We start from the raw sequence: 20,043 nt of genomic DNA, 5'->3' as shown, positions 1-20,043 counted from the left end.
TTCCTTTCTTAAAATAACTTCTGCACTTATTTATGTTATAAAAAATGGAGTGTCAGAATGTGGATAAGTAAATGAAAACATATTTCTCTTAATTTTGGGATTAGTCATGATTTTATCTTGAGAGGGCCTCCCACATCAAATCTGACTGTGGGCAAGTTGATTATTTGTTTGGGCAGCCATTTATGTGTGAAATTCCAATTTCCCTTGTGTCAAAACCGAGTCTCAGTTTTGCTAAGTGTCAGATGCAAAGTTGAGTCTGTTACATAGCTTGTGACTCTTCAAATCTCTTCTGGATCTTCAAAACTAATAAGGTTACCAAGTGATGTGATAGCTGATGTCATTTTGTAACTATCAGTACAGGGATGGGTTTTTTTGTATTACACTGTTAGTGTAAACATTATTCTGTCCAAAACCCTCAGTGGTGTTTGAAAAATAATTGCCATCATAAAAAGGGTGCATTTTTCATAAGTGTGCAAGAGTGAGCTGGCACTGCAGCTGGAATGACAGAACTGCCCTTGGACCAAGCATGGGTGAACATGGAATTGTTTCCTCTATAAGTAGAAAACAAAAAGAACTTTAATTTCTTTATCTCCCTACTCCTTGTAACTCTTGAGCCAACAGAGGTAGGAAGATTGTAGCTATAGAAGAGTGAAACATTCTAGATGGTAATATTTTAATCTTGCTTGTCCTGAAGAATCAAAACAAGAAAATGATGTGATCATTATATAATCATTCAGGATGGTGAGTATGCATAATGAAGAGAGCATTAGTATTACTATTTTTTTTTTTTTTGGAAACCAGGGTTCTACTGTCCACATATAATTCCAGTTGCTGTGTTATCTCACAGATGGGTCATAAAGCTGTTCAGTACTCAGTCCTTATACCTAGGAGTAACAAGAAAGAGATTCTTTTGCTATGCTGCTATACTGTGCCATTCTGCTCCACTGAATTCCAGTACTTAAATATGGTGCTTATTTGAGCCAAGTATTTGTTGGTGGCTGTTGCAGCTGCCTCATAATTCAGCATGACTGAAGCTCCATCCAGCATTCCTGGCCTCTCTGGTCAATGTCCCTGCTCATTCCCTTTAACCCATCCAATTGCATTTGTCTGCATGAGACCATGTCTGGTCTGGCTGCCCTGCCTCTGTCTTATCCCAGTTTGTCTTCTACTTTCCTATTTGTTCCTTCAGCACTTTATAAGCAGATCCTCTCCAGTTCCCTTGTCCTTTTCTGCAGGGTTTTTGTGCCCCTGTTTTCCTCCACTTTTACTTCTATGACTTAGCCTTGGATAATCTCTCAACAAGGGTGTTCAGTGACTCCTTTAGTCCAGACTGAAATCTTCATTGTTCTCCATCAGCTTCTGTTCTTGAATGAGCCCTTGGCTCAGCAGCTCAGCTCCTCTCCTCTGCTGCAGTTGCTGCTTTGCCTGCTTCCACTGGACTGATTCACCCAGAGATTTCCAAAGAAACATCTTGTACTTTTTTCTGAGATGTCCTTTATGCTGAGAAGGTGCTCCCCATGAGTTAGCAAAGGCACTTGAGAGGCTTCACCCTTTGATGTATCTGCTTTGTCATGATGCCTACAGAAATATTGAAAGCAAGTATGTAGGTGGTGTGCTGAAACAATTGATTGTACTGTTGCCTAATTTTTTTTTTTTTTTTTGGTACAATTATGCATTTCTCTATATTTAGAGACAGCAGCTGTGTTCCTCGTATTTGTGAACTGGAGTCTCCTCAGTAATACGAATAATTATTAATAAGAAAAAGGTTTTAAAATAATGTTGTTAATGTTGTTAATGTTGATTAAACGCAGTATAGGTATCACATATGTTATAGAAATTACAATGATAGAATTATAGAAAATGGAGACATTTATTTTCATCCATTCAAAAATCTAGTAAAATCTGAATGCTTTCTGTATTCCACATGACTTTATGCTTTTATTTGTTAGCTCTCATTGGATACTCTCTGATTTTCCTCCATCCTTGTGCTGATAGTCTCTGGGGGTCACAATGAATTGCTTTCAGGTTCTTTCTAATGACTTTCGCTTGCCTTTTGTAGTGTTTTAATACATTGTCTTGAATCTACCTCTGTTTTTCCTTAACCTTCTTAAAGAAGTGGCTGGCCTAGTAATCTTGTTAAATTTCTAAGTCAGTTGGACAAAGAACTTTGCCAGATCTTCCTACTTGATTTATTGAGCTGAAATCTCCCCATCCTCCAGGGCATGCACTCTGATTTTTATGTATAACAACCTTATTTTCATTGTTCTTTCTTATATCTGGCCAAGCAATCCTCTTATTCTCCCAAATGGAGTACTCTGAGTGCTGTAGCAGAGTGTATGGTTTTTAGTTGGCTGGCCTTTTAGAGATCTAGGAGTTCGTAATCACAAGGGTTTCCTGCTGGATTAACAAACGACGCATCTGTCCTTTGGACTCTTTTGACTCTGACCAAGACCTACTCTAGTAAGCACATTTGGGTTTCCTCCATCTGCACAAGACTATTCCCGTTGAAGTTTCTGTATTTGTCTCATCTACTTCATTTCAGCAAAAATGGAATGTGAAAGGAAGTGAAATTTGGACTACATTTAAATTAGCCTAACGGTGCAATTGTTACAAGTGACATCACAAAGAATAGTGTTCTTCGGGGAAGAGCAGTAAATTTTGATCCAGAACGTGGGCTGTTCAAGTCAGGCACTGCACTGCTGCTTAAAGGAAAGTCTGAAACTCAAAGTGAATGAAGAAAGCGTTTTACCAGTAAATCCAGTGTGGTGGACTACTATGTAACCCTTAGTACAAGTGTAATAGATAAGAGAAGTCTCTTTGTTCATCATTAAATAGGAACTCAGGCAAAGGAAGAGGGTTTTTTGTGAATAACAGGAAACCCGAGGATATGCTGACTCCTTAAGTTGATTGTACAACGAGGGTCGGGGAGTGTGTAACCATATATGGAAAGATTGTTACAGGGTCATAAACCCCGAGAGGGGAAGAGGAGGAGAGCCTTCATCCAGACGACCACCAGAGAGCAGACGGCGACCCCCTAGCAACTGGAGGCACACGCACAGAGTACTCCTGGAAAAGCCACAAACGCGGAAGAAGGGGGAGAATAAAGGACCGTGGGAAAAGGGAAGCGGGGTGAGCCTTGGTGGAGTATGGACTCCCCGGCTGCACCCAGCGCTGTTTGCTTGTCATTGCTTGCTGTAATCAATAAAATTCTTTTTATCAATCCCTAAAGGATCAGATAAATTATTTACTTTAACTTAAAACAACAAGGGTTATAGCTCAGCTTCTTTGTAGGCTTCAGCTGTCTTTAAATCCCCCTTGTCCCATCCTTTTCTTGTGTGTCCCAGAGAAATGAACTCCACTTTGTATGTACTTGTTCCAGGAAGAGAAGAGAGGCACCTGAGTAGATGCTAGCAGGCCATTCTCGAGTGACTGAGAGGACATCTCAAGGGAAAGGTAAATCCCTAAGTACCTTGTTTTCCTAAGCATCTGCTACTCAGCTAGCTGTGAACCTTTGGTCTGACCAGAGATGATTTTCTCATGTGTTGAACACCAGTAGATAGAGGAAAGCAGCAAGGATAAAACAACTAATCAGGCTTTCTGTCCTAAATTTCTGACATTTCTTTTTATAGATAATGAGAGCACTGTGAGACATAAATGATGGAGACATCATGCATGTGAGTACTCATAGGACTAAGTGTTAGCAATTGAAATGTTGTTAATATAATTCTGTAATGTTAAATGTCAGAAATGGTACAAAAGTTGGGGCCTCAAACCACTGCCACAGAATGCTGTTCATCCCTGCATGCCTTGCTCAGCCTTCTGCATCCTTTGGTCCTCTAACTTGGCTTTGAAAAATCTGAGAGAAGTCTTCTAATTCTTTTCAGTCTGCTTATTTACAGCTTTTCAGCAAATGACAAGTACTTATGTTTATTTCCTTTGCAAAGCAGAACCAAAATTTTCAACTTTTATGTGCTTCCAAAGCTGTTTCCCCCATAGATGCACTCTTAAAGTCTCTCACAGGAAGTAAGAAGTCATCTTTCTTTCTTATTAGATTGTCAGCTAAAGCCATCTATGAGAACCAGGCATATGGTGTCCTCAGAAACTTACTAGAGGCAAGATGTGCTTAATCTGTATATTATCCATGATCTCTGAATATTTGGTAGCAAAAATTCTCTAATGTAGCTAATAAACAGTAGCAGGGAAGGCTGGGTTTTATGTAGAATATAACAAAGAAGTCCTAATCCTCAGAACTGAAAGAGTCAGAAAACTCTGCTGGAAAATATAAAAAAAAATTTGAAAGTTTGGACCACAAAAACATTCACCAGCCTATTCTAGTCTTCCACTGTTTGCAGGGACCTTTTCACTGGTTGCAAGTTTATTGCTGTTTTATCATGAGGATTAGCATAATCATGCATTGAGCCCTAAACTTTATGAATAATAGCAGAAAGCTTATTTGCAGCTGAAACATGCATTTTCAGCTATGACTGAAGCTTTTTGGACTTGCTCAGCAAACAGCAAGGGAAATCTTGCATTTCAGCAGTTACAGCGCTGGATGCTTTTGGCTGTAGAATATGAAGAATGCACAATGATTAATCGTATTTATACATAATATATAGCAATGTCTGTGTGAAAATAAAATGTGATACAGCAATGTCTGCCTCAAAATCAGCTTTTAGGATGAAGCCAAGGACTGTGTGGGGTACAGCACTGAGGTCACATGTAAAGTAATTGCAGTGTCACTCTTTGTGCAGAAATTCAGAAAATAGCTCATTGCTAGAGTATACATCAGAGTCCACGTGGCATTGTGTCAGATCAAATAAAAGGACATAATGAGTTTATGTTTCATGTTTTAGGGGTTTCCTCTTATTAAATGAACTTCTCTTAATCTTTCAGGAACAGTATCAGTCCTGTCCAGGTTTTGAGACTTGCTCTGTTTCTCTCCTTGTAAAGATGAAGAGTAAAAAATGTAGTCTTTGGTCTTCATATTGCAATTCTCATTTTAACATTGTCAATAACTTTATGGCAAGAGTTTTAAGGAGCCACTTGAGATACCATATACTGTTTGCTCTTTAGACAAATACTCTACTTTTACCAGTAAAAGGATACTCTGATGTTGTTTTATTGATCTTCTTCCTTGCATTTGGTTTGGTGGTGAACCTATGTACTTTGTGTTTGAACATCTGGGGCAGCATTTACGATGAGAAAGCCATAAATTTTACTTTTTATTAGCTGCCCCTGGTTGCAAACAGATTCTCATCTGAAGATCTAACCTGCCTTGGTCAGAGACATAAATATTTTGGCAAGATTTGCTCTCTCGCATTACTTCCAGTTTTCAATCCCCCTCCTCACTCCTCAAAATATTTGAGCCATTCCAATCCTCCATCCACTGGGCCCCACTGTAATTTGCTTACAGGTCATGGATTTCCCTTTTCCAGTTTTTCCCTGTTAGTATCTGCTGTGCTATCTGGAACAGAATTTCCTACATGAGGTGCTGCGTTAACACAATTCCTAAATTTGACACCAAAGGATGTGTTTTGGTTAATGGACAATGCAAATTTGGCATCCCAAATACTTCACATCCAATCAGGCCCAGCTCACTGGCAGCCTTGAAGAATATGGCATAACACTTTATCCAAGCAATTCTCCTACTCAGTTAGGAAATACTGAAATGACTTTTTATGGAAGCACAAATCAATGTTTATCATGTTTCAGACCAACATTGGTAAGAACTGTGTATTCCTAAACCATAGCAAAGGAAATCGCTTGTGTAATGCCATACCCTGAGGACTGCTTCACTGGCAGCCCACACTGCTTGCTTGCTCTCAAGACTGAGTAACTTTTCTTCAGCCAACATTTCCCTTGTTTCTCATAGCTGTTCTGATATGCCATTAATCTACTCTAATAGGAGTAACCCCAAATCACTTTACTCCCTAAGAGCTGTTGGGCCAATATGTCGTCCCATCTGGCCTTTTTCTTAGCACAGTATTCCCAAGGCAGTACCATGCTAAAACTGGTTCAAGGATGAAAGCATAATTCTTTCTAAGTACACATCAGTACCAAAATGTGCCCTCCCTCTTTCATTGTCTTCCTTTATATGTTGTGATAACATTGCTTTCAAATTCAAAATGTCTATATCATATTTTTAAAATGTGCTTTTTATCTAGTCTTAAGTAGTAATGTCCTGAAAATTTATTGGAGGCCCATAATTTACTTCATACCTGGCTGAGATTGCCAGATGGTTCAAAGTGAAACTTAAAACTATGAATAGAGAATTCCAGTGTTTCCATTGGTGTTCCTAGTGAAGCCATGTAACATGAAGTGCACCATCAAAAAATATCTCTGATGTCAAAAGTACTTACATTAGTAGCCCCGTGTGCATTAATTCAGAGAAGAAGAATGTCTGAAATGCATTGTATCCCTGCAATCCAGCCTGAGAATAATTTCATTAGTGCAAAAGAAATCACAGTTTTCTCAGCTGTAACCCACTGAGGGTAATATGGGAAGTGTAAGGTGCATGCTGTAGCAAGAAAGCCATTTTGTTATCACGGCCAGGTGGAACCCAGAGGCTGAGAAGTGATATGAAAACCTGGAGTCCAGATACTGATCTGTTGTGGCTGTGCATGGAGCCATCAACATGACTCCAGAACTTACTGGTTTGCATTCACTGAGGAGCTGAGTTGGAATGGTTGTCTTCATGGTTGTGTTGAAGTGGATAATTCTTCACCTCTGACCTGTAGTATTACCAAGGGTTTGCAGAGAAAATGCAGGTTCAGAGGTCAAAATTTCAGTTGAAACTGAAGATTGAAATATTTCACTACCTTTGTTGTAGTGTTCAATATTAAGAATGTTGTAGCGGTGTCCTCAAGTGTGGCAGTCTAAGTGTCTGATATTTTCTTCTTCTCCAAACCCAGTATCTGTTCAGTGCTTTCTCAAGAGAAGACTGTCTAGAGTGTGGTAAGAGTTGATGCTCTAAAGGTGATACTTTCTAAGTACATAATCTAGAGGATTTGGGTAGGTTTGCTGTTAGTAGATTTGAGGATGTTTCAGCTCACTTTGTGTGGTTTTGAAAGACACTGTGAGTTCCGATTCCTTTATTATTATAATCATCGGAGGCAAAATTTCTGATCACCACATTGTTTCCAAATGCTGCTTTCAATTTTCTTTAAGTCAGTTTCTTTTTTGTGTATATTAAGTGACATATCTTTGGTGCACTAGTCTAACCTAGAGCTTTGTACACTTATAAATCTATCCCTATGGAATACAGTCATTCTTGGAGGCCCTTCAACGTGGTTTAAGTAGGACAAACTAGAAAAGGACACCTTGCTTTTCCTCTGGTCTGACAGGATCTTCATTCTGGGGATCTGCACTGTGAAGCATAAAGATTTCATTCTCCATCTGTGCGGTGACTCCTAACGATACAGTTCTGCTTTCTTGGCTCATTGTCTGAGCCTTATCTGCATTTTATAGCATATTGTCTATAAACCCCAAACACACCACCAGCCAAAATTAATTTTCTTTCCTTCTCCCCATTTTCCCACTGATTTTAAGAGTCTAAGCAGTACATGCTTCTTCTCCCATAAGACTAACAACTAGATTTTGAGTCAGGATCATTTGAGTTTCAATTTTATTTTAGTCCATATAAAGTGAGAATTATATTCAGTGATCCAATGAAGTTACTATGATATAAAAAGATGGGAGATCAGGAATCAGGGTTCACATTCAGCCAGTCATGCTGGGTGTATAGTTAGGCACTATTTAAAAATAATTTATTTATTTTTTCCTGTAAAACACTGTTGTAACAAACTTCTGTGAAGTCACATTTGACCATGATGATTTATACCCAGTGATTTCCACAGGTAGATGTGTAGCTGTTTCTTTTCTGCTCTTTGGAGATTTTAAGTGTATTAACTTTATGAACTTCATGGGAAAATTATTGCTTTTTAGAGGGATTATTCCATTACCCACTTAAGGCAAAATGCAGTAAATCTTACGTTACACTAAAGCCAAGCATTAATCAGTGGGCCCTGCAAGCATGACAGCTCTCTTCTTCTGAATGTCCAGCAAGTTTAAGACAGTATTCATTGTCTTCATTTCATTCCTCAGAGCTACAGGTGATCAATTCTTATTATTCTGCAGCAGTTTTTACTTACCAGCCTCTATCTTCATCTTTGGAATTTGCTGTAACCCCTACTTGTCCTTCTGCATTTTGATTGAAGTTTAAATTCTGTTTCCCTGCCAAGTGAGGTCAGTATATTCATACAAAGGCAAAATATTTTCCACATAACTCCAAAAATTAAACAACATTTAGAAGTAGTTTTCAATATTAAAATATATATATTTAGTACAAATATTCTGTTTGAATAGGTGATTTTCAAAAGTGGCAAAAATCTATGAAACTCAGCTTTGTTGCTTTTCAGTAACCTTAAAATCCAGATAAGTTGCCATTTGTTCTTACAGAAAAATATTTTCAGCCTAAATATAAATCAAAAAATACATTCCCTTATCATTTATGATTTTCTTGTTAATGCATGGAGAATATTTTCTGTCTAGAAAGGGAAAATCAAATATTTAGGAAGGCAAGAATAAGAAAACTTTTCTAAACAAAAGCTTTGTGTGAGGTTTTATTTTTGCATTCATATTTTAATGTATTTTGTACAGCTAAGTACATTTCTGGCAGTTACACTAAACAGCTCGTTCCTCCTCAGTGTCTGTGTGGTGAAGAATTGCTTGCAAAGTCAGTGCAAGCAGCTTTTTGTTTATTTGTACTGGTTATCTTACAGACTGGAAAGATCCTATTACATTATATCATCGCATTCTGATGAATGTCAACAGTAATGAGAAGCTAAGAAAATATTTTTAGAGAGTGTAAGTTAAAGCTGTCTCGCTGATGAAAAAATAGAAATATTCACTGCAAGAAGAAATTGGGGTGTATTTCCTTGATTAATGGGGCCTTTCTTGCTGTCGTAGTCCAGGCGCTTTTATTTCTAGGTCAGTAGGTGGTGCCAGAGTCAAAGCAACCTCTCCTGGCTCTGAAAGGCACTTGCTGTCCTTGCCATTAGTGTTACAGTGTCATTTGGAAATACTCTAAAGATGCTGTTAGTGTGTGTAGATACGCAAGAAAGATGTTTTGTGTTAGAAAGCTCTGTTTCTGAATTTCAGGATACTTGGTTTTATCTTTAAATGGTTGATAGAAGCTAAGCTTAGAAAGCCAAGAGCTGGGATGTCACAATCTAGGAATAAGCTGGTCCTGGATCTGCCTTATGTGATTTCTGCACATTTTACATGTGAGAGCAGTTGCTGCAGGAAACATAGGGAAATACAAATTTTAAAAAAATCAAACTGATGGAACAAGTCCTCACACATTCCAGCTCACTCTGTGTTAGTTTTGAAGATCCCAACTGGAATGCAGGTTTGGATGCAGTAGTACAGAGCAAGTTTCATATTGGTTCTGTTTGATAGCTACATTAAGGCAAAAGGCTTTTTTTCCTAAACTGTAAAACTATTTGAAGGTGAGATCAAATAACTACCTAGAATTTCTCTACATGGGAAGATCATTGCTAACTTTGTGGAGGACTGTAAGTGTTTTTCGCACTCATATGCTTGCAGGTATTTCTCAGAGGAAGACAATCAGTGTGCTGGCTTGTTCAACTGTGTGCTGTGCTTGGGATTACTGATTGTTTATTTGTGTAACCTTGGGTCATGTCTAAGGCTGCAAACATCTGCTTTCCAATATTTGGACTGGATTAATGTGATGCAGGACAGGCAGACCTTCAAGCTTTCAGCATCTTCAGTCCTGCTCACACGTCCTGGCACAGTATTCTTTCAGTGTCGTAGCCACATGGCCAGTGGTGTTTGCCTAACAGGATCTCATCTGTCATCTCTGTGGTAAAGATCATTGCAGAGACTCCAAAATGTTGCTACATACTGCTTTCAGGATAGGACAAAGGGATTTATGGATTGCTGGCTACAGTCCAGGTTTTATCTGGGACAGATGACATTCTTTAGTTACCCACTTTGAAATGCAATTAAGTGACTGGCCTAGTTTATCATACCCTGTGATTGACACTGCAGCCTGGGAGCTGACTAACAAAATGTGTGACTCCAGTGCCATTCTGTCAGCAGGCAGCTGGGGCTACCATCTCCAGCATAACTTGGGTTGTCTGGAAGATCTTATCACCTGCCAACCTGAACATGGTACAGATTCAGCCACGATTGTATGTGCCGTATGTCTGACTCCCATTGGAAGGATTATTCAAATAACCAGTCAGGAGCTTCCTCCTGACTTCACAGCTGTTTGATCCAGGGAATTGAAGCTGTGTGCATTACTCCTTATAGTACCTGGTTGTTCAAGTAAGGATTTTAGAGAGTTATATGCAACTACAAAGTGTTTTGGTATCTTTCTAGCTAGACTCAGTGACAATTCATGCATCCCTCCAAGCTTGTATGTAGCTGGCTGGAAAAAAAAAAAAAAGGCTTTTTGGCCACAGTTTCATAGTATGGTTTAGTTGGTGACAGGAAGAACCATCCTGGTGCAAGAAAATTGTGTTTTTGACTGATTATAGCAGCACAGTTTTAAAACCCTCCTGCAGTTTAGTGGAGTTTGAAAAGAAAGGTATCATTTAATAATAATTACTTTTTTTGGTACAGCTTCCTGTGCTTAAATGACTTTGTACTTAGCAATTGAAAATAGTAACCAAGGGAGGAAAGTGATTAGTCCAAGACTGTGTATAACCTAAGCAACAGATCCTGGACTAGATCTCTCTCTTCAAAATCCCTAGGAGTTATCCACAAAGCAGTTCAAAGTCACTGCATTAGCCATAGCGAGGTAGATTTAAAAGAATTTATAAATGGAATAACTATGTGCTAATGGGTATGAACCCATCAGACCATTTCCATGTTTGAAGGGATTTGGATGCAGCACTCTGTGTAATTTCTTCACATCTCTGCATTCTGGCTGCTCTTCCATTCTCTGCAGACCATCCAGAGGGAAGGAAATAAAGTGCTTTCTGCATACAGGTAAAGCATTGCACAAACTAATGTAAAGATAATTTTAAAAGCCAGACAAATATTTATTTACTGGCAGGATCCAGTCTCAATGCCAGTCCAGGTCATCCAGAAAGGAAACCCCTCCACACTGCAGTGATAGTGAAGTAGTGTGGCTGCTCAGGCCACTGAGTTCAGTGATGGATTAACTCAATCACTTCCCGAGAGACCAGAAAGCCTTGAACTGCAGAGGACCACCCAGCTCACTGGCTGCAGTCTCTCCAACCACAGGAAATATTTCTGACATCCTCAAACAAAATCTAAACTGTAGTGAAAGGTCAACATGTGATATCTTAGAGATCTAGCAGGGAACAGGGCAGCCCAGATGACTGTGTGCATTTCATCTTATGCTGTGCCTTGTGACTGGGTATTTTCTTCAAGGTTTTGTGGATAAAATGGGTTGGGCCAGATAAAAGTGACTGGAGAGTTATAACCACCTAAAACCCCTTTGGTCTCCAAGGCTTGAAACCTCGTGGCTGCAATACTCTAATGGAAAATATTTGTGGGCTGGTTAAATCTGTGGCTATTGTAAGTGAAGATAAAAGAAATATTTAATAATATGTTCCTGCTGTTGTCCAGCACATTGCTGGCTGCGTGAAAGCATGTGGAGTCCTCTCTGTAGCCAGTGGAGGTAACTCAGTGCAGTGGGGTGGGAAAGAGGGTGTCACTGCTTATAATTCAATTGTCACAGAGTGCCTGGGGTCATTCCAGCAGACAGTGTGTACAGCTTTGAGATCTGAAAGGGCTTTTGGTGATGTGAAACATGTATTGCTAAATGCTGGATTTGATTTGTTGTTTGGAAGCTCAGAATAAAGAGGACAGCTTTAAAAGGGGTGTTAATTCCTTGGCCAGGGGCAGTTGCCATCTCACCAGAGGCACATGTGTGTAGGATTAGCTCCTCTCCTAGGCCCTTGAAGCTGATCTGTAATATGAAAGAAAAATTTTGAAATGAGCAGAATCTCTGCTGACCTTCCCATATGAGGGGTAAGACTGGGCAGTGACCATGTGGGTGGCAGAGTAGAAGTTTCCATAAAGTATGGGTGGGAGCTTCTCGAATGATTTCCATTTATAGTGGTTCCAGTTGCAGAAGGTTGGTTCACTGGCAAGGGCAGTGTCCCGTCCCTGATCCCTGTCTTGTTCCATCTTGTTTATCGGCCCTTGTTTTGGGTACCTAAAAATAACAGCCCTTCTTCATTCCGTGTGACTTAGAGTGTGCAAAATGCCAGTCTTGTGATCAGTGTCACGGCCATGCCTATTGCCTTGGACACAGAACTGGGATATATGGCAGAGTCAGAGAGGATTGTGTGTCACCGTCAGGACATCTACACAGCCCACTGGGATGGTGTAGGAAGCAATGGGAACAGGTTGGTGATGCTGACAAACAGAGGAAAAGAGGCTGTGGTTTCATAAGTGCGCATCCCTGCTTCGACACCCAACATTCTTTAGCTGTCCTTATGAAATCCTCCTGGTGCAGCACTGCCTTGAAAGATGCAATCTGCAGATGCTCAATGTGGGCTCAATTTCCCCCACATCATGATAAAGTTAGAGATTAAGTATTTCCATTTGTTTTTATCCATGGTGAAAATTAAGAAAAAAAATCATTAAAGCATAAATAACCTCATATAAGATTTTTGGTTTTTTTAAAAGAGGTGGTTTTCCTTCATCTGATCCAGGCTTTCATCTCCTTAAGCATACATATGGACATGGTCAAACTTCCTCTGACTAACTTGGAAGCTATTTGAATATTGCAAGTGTGAAATCGTGACCACACGTGTTCTATTAACACTTTGTATAGGAGAATTGTGTATGTGAGAGGAAAATCAGATGCATATATGAGGTGAAAATGGAAGCAGTTGGAAAAGGTTAGAAAGAAATAAGGGAGACAAAAAAAAGAAAATAATGTTTTGTGTGTATCTAGTGAAACACGTAATATAAATTTAGTTATCTAGGCTATCTTCTAGTCCATAATTTCTCAATGCATCAGAAAATTGCTCATAATCTACTTGAAAAATAACTGATTTGCTCTTTGTAGAAATACTGCAATGAATTATTTTAATTTGCAGGCAGCAAAATGATGGTGAGAGACTGAAAAACATAAATATCAGTTCTTGAAACTATCAAAACTGTGCAAAGGTCAAAATAATTTTCCATTTTTGTTGTAATAGAAATGAAAACTTTCAATGTAAACCAAGAAAAAGTTAACTTTTTCTTGTTAACTTTAGGAGTAAAAGTTAACTTTAGGGGTAGACTTGACCTAGATTTTGAAGTATAAATGCTATTTCTATCTCCTTTTCTCCACCTATTTAAACATAAACACATTTCATGCAGCAGTGATAGATACAGGAAGAAATATTTCAATTATCAGGTTACTTCTTTATATTGTGGGACACTTTCATACTTTTAAATTTTGAGGGTCATTTCTGTCTGGTTGTTTTTTAAAATTATTCAACTCAACACCTCTGAGACTCCTTCATACTCTTACAAACCTACATTTCCCACAGTTTTTGCGACTTGGCTTTTGAATGGATTTTGCTGGTTCTAATACTGCACTCACTTTGACATGCAAGTCCAAGGTATCCTGAGACCATACTGCAATCAAAAACCAAAACAATTGTTTTCTTAGCATAGCTACCACATTTTCCTGACAAGTAAGCTTTTTTCTTTTTCTTTCTTTTTTCATTTTAAGCTTTCCAAATAAAGAATTTTATGGAAAAGGGAGAACATGCAGAGGAAAGGGCTTCCAGGCAAAAGATGAGGATATGAGTAAAAATGTCTTTCATTTTTTCTTTCTCTCTGAAATGTAGCGTGAAGTGAGGGCAGTGACTGTGATAATAGAGGGAAATGATAAATTAAAGAAAGGACACTTCAACATAATCTAGGTAACAGGAAAATTTTAAATGCACAATTTAACATGAGAGTCTGCATGGAATTATTTTTCATTAAACAATCAAAGCTTGTGATAATGCAAATGAAATCCATTTTTAGTTGCAGGAAATTTTGAGAATTTCAGAGGAATAGAAAATATGAGAATAATAATATCATGATGGTAATTCACAGTAATTATAGAAAAGCATAATTGCACAACACAAGCACTCATCAAAGCTCGGGTGAGTACTTTGGCATTCATTAGGATTTCAGAGCTATTAGCATTTACCTTTGTCATTGGGCACCACACAACAAGCATTATTAATTTCATGTCAATCCAGAGCATAATTTCCCTGATCAGATATCAGTTCATAATAACAAACTACCAAGACTGACTTCTCTGGCATGGATTTCTGTCAAGTATTTTAAAAAGAGAGCTTAACTGGAGATTGCTTTGAAGGTAGAAATGTTGCCCTTGAATTTAGGTGATTTCTGAAGATTTTTGAGCTATTCTCTGTATATACAAATTCCACCAATTTATTTGCATCTGCTGGCCTGAAATACCTTGAGAACATTGCCCATGCTGTCCTTCTTCCTATCTTACAGGAAACATTGTGAGCTTCATCTATCTCTGTGTGTGCTAATAATCAGATTATTATTGAACTCTGCAGGTACCCTGTGCTGCTGTGGTACATGTGCAACTCATCAGTTGTGCTTCCTGAATCTTCTAACCTGATGTACAGATCATCCTGCATTATTCTCTGTTGAGAATTTATGTCACTTGCTTGTTGGGTTTTTATTTCTGCCCCTCATGACTAGCTACACTTTCCTTCTGCAGCTGCCCTGAATGCTTAATGTGAGGAAAAGAACATTTTGCATCTCAGGCCAAATAGTGATGGAGGGGTAGGGAACTTTTGAGCAAATCAAAGTTAAAGTAAGAAGAAGAATATAGAATTTTCTTTTAGGTTCAGTAGAGGAAAAGCTGTGTTTTGTGCAATAAAAGAAACAAAACTAGGTCTGTGAACATGAAATGAGACCCTCTGGCTTATAACCCTTTTTATGCATTATTAAAAATAGAATCTGTTCTTTTACTATTATTTCCAGACTTTTAAAAGTTCTGTGTCATATGTATAGCTCTTGAAGGGAAGGGTTGTCTATAGGAGAAGACAGTGACTGGTAAATAAAAGAATACTTCAATTTATTTTCCCATTGTCCCAATTTATCAGCATGCAGGTGGGTCATGTCCCATTGTTGGAAATAGTAAGTTTTGACTTAGCTTTTCCTTTCCTCGGCTCACTCACTGTCACTGTGCTTTTCTCTGTCTTGTAACAGGATTTTTCTCTGTTAACAACTTATTTTTTAGCACACCATTCTGACACCTTGACAGTTCATGTGCTAAATCAGACTTTACAGTTACTGGCAGGCAGTTATTAGATGTATTGCACTTAATTAACTTTGCACCTAATTACAAGCAGTGCTGGCCGATTACAAAGGGCATAAATATATTAGTGCCCTGGCTGTCACATCATGAAAATGGCTGTTTGAACAAGTCAAGCAAAAGCAATTACCACATTGTGTGCATAGCGAAGTGTGAAGCAGAGTGCAGGAAGAGGGATGAACTGGAGTTCAGTTTGTAGGAATTTCATTTTCCACGGTGCATTTCAGGGGACCCAGATGAGCAAAAAGTATGAGGAGAGATTTCCTTTCATTTCTGTAAACACTTAACGTGTATGAAGGAAGAACCAAAGTTGCGTCATGAGAACTAACGTAAGTTTTGTTGGAAACCCACCCTGTGTATCTGTAAATAAAGTATGAAGATTGCAGTGTTAAGGAAGAAAAGCTGTCTAACATGAGATAGATGCTAAAAATTATAAGCAAAACTTGTGATTTAGAACGACACAATGCAACTATTACTTATACAGTAGTTGCCAAAATGAGAAGGAAAGCAGAATTTGGTCTCGTCTGTAGTGGGATATGTTGTAAAGAGCAAATGTTAGCACTCAGCTGGCATTCCGTGCAAATCTGTCTTGTGTTAGCACAGGAAAAAAAACATTTCTGCTGGAAAAGTAAGCAAGGCATTCGGAGCAATATTTAAAATTTTGTCTGTGGCTTTGTAAACAAGAGTCTGTATGAGCGATGTTTCCTCCTGTATCAAGTTTCCGTTCCAAGCACCACATGCTCTCTTTTGCAGAGGAAAATGGACCATGTTATACAGGTGGCTTAGCTTACCGTTGTTATGCATACAGCTGTGGAAGAATGTTGCCTTCATTCCGCAAGAATCCTGGCCAAGGAGAAGAGCTGAGAACTGTTAAATATGGTAATTTTTTTTCATTCCTTTTTCTGCTTTGCAACAGAATAGTCTCTGAATTAGTAGTTTTTTGCAACAAAACAAAACATTTGTTTTCCCTTTCAACAATCTTAATTAGTCATCAATGTGTAGACAAACCACCATAAGCCCTGTCACAGGAATCTGATGGTCAACAAACTGTACTATCCACTTTTTACAAGGTATGTAATGCTTTGTACTGAGGTCACAAACGCCAGTTTTATATAAAGTAGTCAAAAAGGTCACTAGAACTTTATTTTGCTTGGGGCAAGTAGAAGGAAGCAGAGGGAGTCACAACATGGTGCTGCATGAGTGGCTGTAGGGCTGGTGCGCTGTTGTTATTTACAAGCTCTGAATAGAAAGAGCTGTGAGGATGTGTGTAAACCTTTCCCAGCCCTGAACAGCCATTCATTGTTATTCACTTCTCAATAGGCTGGCTGTGTTGTTTCTGATAACTCATGGAAAAGCAGTGGTAGGTGGCCTTAAACAGAAGTTTTGGATGCCTTTGCATGCAAAAGTGAGCAGACTCCATTGTGTGCCACAGCATAAAGTAAAAAGTGGGGAGAGAATGTGTTTGCAAAAACAGCATTACATCACTGCTGAAAACATTGCTCAGTTGATTAAGATCTTGGGTGGCCAGCAATTTTTACCCTGTATAAAACTTGGGACATTGCTGTAGGGAAATTGTGCAGGAAAATGTCCTGATGGATAGGCCTGGGGGAGGCAAGCGCTGTCATTCAAGTAGCTTGTGCCAGAGCCACTCCTTACTAATAGTGAGGAACTTGGCCCAGAAGAGAAGTTAAATCAGTCAGGGGCTCATATAGAGCTCTATGATTTCAGTTTTCAAGGGCAAAATACACATTTTTTCACTGTAGGGTACAAGGAATTAATGTAAAATACTGGGGACTTGAGTCTTCCAACACATGAAGTGAGTTATGTCCAGCACAAAGTGTGTTAAAATGTTACTTTCTAATTGAATGCACTAGAATTACCAAATAATGTGTGAATAATGTCTAAAAATAAAAGCACATCTAAAACTCCATGCTTTTGAGGAAAATGAAAAAAACCAGCAGTAAGAACTCATTCCAGCAGAATAGGTCAGTCTTCTGTTCTTGATTTTTTTTCTGATATGGATGGTCATAGAATCATTTAGATTGGAAAAGACCTCTAACATCACTGAGTTCACTTGTAAACCTAACACTGCCACCTGTAGAATATTTCACTAGCCCCCATGGAGCTCTTGGCTTTTCCGCAGTTACCATTTTTATAGTAAGACAGAAGACAGAGCTGATATCTGCTCCTTTTATTCTGTAGATGAGATGTTTCTCGGTCATGACTTCTGAAGACTAACAGCCTCCCTCTTACCTTGTTTTTTATCCTTTCATGGAAGCATCTAAAGGAAAACTGGAAGCTGCAGTGATACATGAACAATTCACAGGTATGTAAAAGCCCTCTGTTAGACTTTTTATCTCAGCCTGCTTTGTTCCTGAAGCTGCACACTTTATAGTTTGACTTTTACACTCTGTTGTAATGACTCTTTCCGTCTGAATGCATTGTACTGCAGGAAGCTAATTGACTTTGACTCCTCTGCTTCTGTTTTCAGTGGGGGATGCCAGTTGTAATTCTCTTATTGATTGTTTAGAGCAATTAGCAGAAAACAAATTTTTCCAAAGAACAGTTAATTTGGTTTTGTTGCTCTCCATCATTAAAGCTGCAATTTGTTATCTAAGAAACAATTTGTTATCTGGGAAAAAAAATTAATAGGAAACATATTCCATGTGTTTATTAGCTGAAGGGAGACAGGTTACCTCATCATTAATGTCATCGGTAATTAGCGCTCTCGAGCTGCCACCATCTGCACCAGGGGCTGGAAATCTGTCAGCAGCTTCAGGTGCCAGGCTGAGTCTGCTTGTCTGTGCCAAACAATGGGCAGGCCCTATGTGATGCCCACATTTGTAAACAGTGGTTGGCTAATATAATTTAACTGGACGGGTTTGTTATATCTGTGGACACGAGACTTTAAACCTCCAGGGCAATTCCCAGTCATTAGGTCACCAGCAGCAGGCTCAGAATGCCACTCTCAATTAATCAGGTTTCTGATGTCATAACTGGTTTTTGTTTCCATTTGGGATGAGGTTTGGAAAAGCAGCGTGGTCAAAGTGGCAGGACCTCCACTCACATTCCATCAGCATCACAGCCCTCCATGATAACCAGCAGATAAACCCTGACATTGGAGAGACTTTTTAGTTGTTGTTGTTGTTGAGTAGGTAATGTCTCGTTCTGCTCCAGACTGAAAAAAATAAATTCTACTTTACACCAGGTGAAATCTCTTCAAATAATAATAATAATAAAAAAGAAAAAGCAGCCAGGGAAAAATGGAAATAATTCCATAATATTTAGACTCTAGTCTTAGTGTTTTACTGACTTTTGCTTCTGTTATCCAGTTTGATTTCATAGTTTTATTTTGAGGATAAGAAGTTCTGAAAATTCTCACTGCTTGATAAAATTGCTTATGAGGGTCAGAGAATCCTCAGATCCCACAAGCAGGGGTTTGAAGGCTTATGTAAGATTGGCTGTGCTTAAGTTTGCATAAAGTTATTATAAAGTAAATTATTATACACGTAGGTGGTTAGAGGGTTATTTGTTTGGTAGTTTTTCATTGGTGCTTTTCTGTTCCATGCATTCAGTCATGTGCATGATACACACACAAGTGTGGGTGGAAGTTAAATGCTTTCTATGGAACATGCTTTTAAGCCTACACTAAGGTGTATTACTTCAGGTATTATGTAAATTATAATTAAGGAATATACATTAATTGTGCTTATTGCTAAAACCTGGACATTTTCTTCTTGAGGGCCAGTGGAGCACAAAGCTGTTAAAAATGTGAGTTCCTGCTGACATTGTAGAAAAATCCATTTCACATTAATAAGATGGAGTACAATTTCCAAGGCACTGCCAGATATTTGCTTTTGATGTATGAGGCCTAAATACATCCAAGGAGCAGTCTGTTTTTCTGATGTGAGAACGTGGACTTGCCATTGGAAACCCTGGATCTCAGTCAAAGGTGAGAGGAATCAGGAATTTCAGAGTTACTATAATGCATTTGTAAAGATCTGGTGTTAGCAGGAGGTGCAGTTGGATTAGTTGGCCTCTTAAAAATGGACAGAAATAGGTCACTGGGGGCAATAGCAAAACAGGGAAGAGTATGAAGGATACTAAGAAAGCTGTGATGTTTCAATATGAAAGAAAAGGTTCTAGATACATCTACGTCTATATAGATACATAATTTGGCAGGTGAATAATATAAGGAAGGAAATGAGTCACAGGGTGTTCATGTTTTCTTTTTCATTACATTATTTTTCTAAAATGTTTATTTACAAAAGGTGGTTTGCACTCATGTACTGATCCAAAGAATCTTGAATCTAAATATTTCTTTGTGATTCAATTGATTTTAGGCCTAGGGATCTTTTCCAGTACTTTTTGCCTAAATTTATGGCATGAAAATTTTTACAGAGCTTGCTGCCATAAGAAATCATCTGTCCTAAGGAGCATACACTAAAGAAGGAATAAAATGCCCATGAAAAAGTCAGCTGTTTGATATCTATTAGGAATGGCAATCTGCTTTGTAAGAATCTCTTGTTCTTTCATTTACTTTTGTGTCATTTCAGTAGGTTTTTTAATGTGGTGCGCCAATTTGCATATTACAGAATAGAATTTTAAATATACATATTTATCCTGAGGTATTGGTGGATCAGTACAAAAGACAAAGTCATTTTAGCTTTGGGGTTAGAGGAGGAAAAAGAGGTTTT

At 38.5% G+C, this 20,043-nt stretch overlaps 1 long non-coding RNA gene across 7 annotated transcripts in view; it reads left to right on the top strand.

The window, feature by feature from the left end:
* LOC137472668 (uncharacterized) overlaps nucleotides 1-20,043 on the top strand; it is a 54,402-nt gene that overhangs the window by 17,046 nt on the left and 17,313 nt on the right. For 4 of the 7 annotated variants that reach the window (XR_010998354.1, XR_010998355.1, XR_010998357.1 and 1 more), the window contains exons 1-2: nucleotides 15,652-16,225; nucleotides 17,549-19,298. This is a non-coding gene — a long non-coding RNA (uncharacterized lncRNA). Of the gene's footprint in view, nucleotides 1-13,775; nucleotides 15,169-15,651; nucleotides 16,226-17,548; nucleotides 19,299-20,043 lie in introns of those variants that run through there. The other 3 variants (XR_010998358.1, XR_010998360.1, XR_010998356.1) reach the window with 3 other exon arrangements.

The sequence above is a fragment of the Anomalospiza imberbis genome, chromosome 4, assembly GCF_031753505.1.
Source record: "Anomalospiza imberbis isolate Cuckoo-Finch-1a 21T00152 chromosome 4, ASM3175350v1, whole genome shotgun sequence".
Classification (NCBI taxonomy): Eukaryota; Metazoa; Chordata; class Aves; order Passeriformes; family Viduidae; genus Anomalospiza; species Anomalospiza imberbis.
This window is presented reverse-complemented; position numbering and strand designations above follow the sequence as displayed.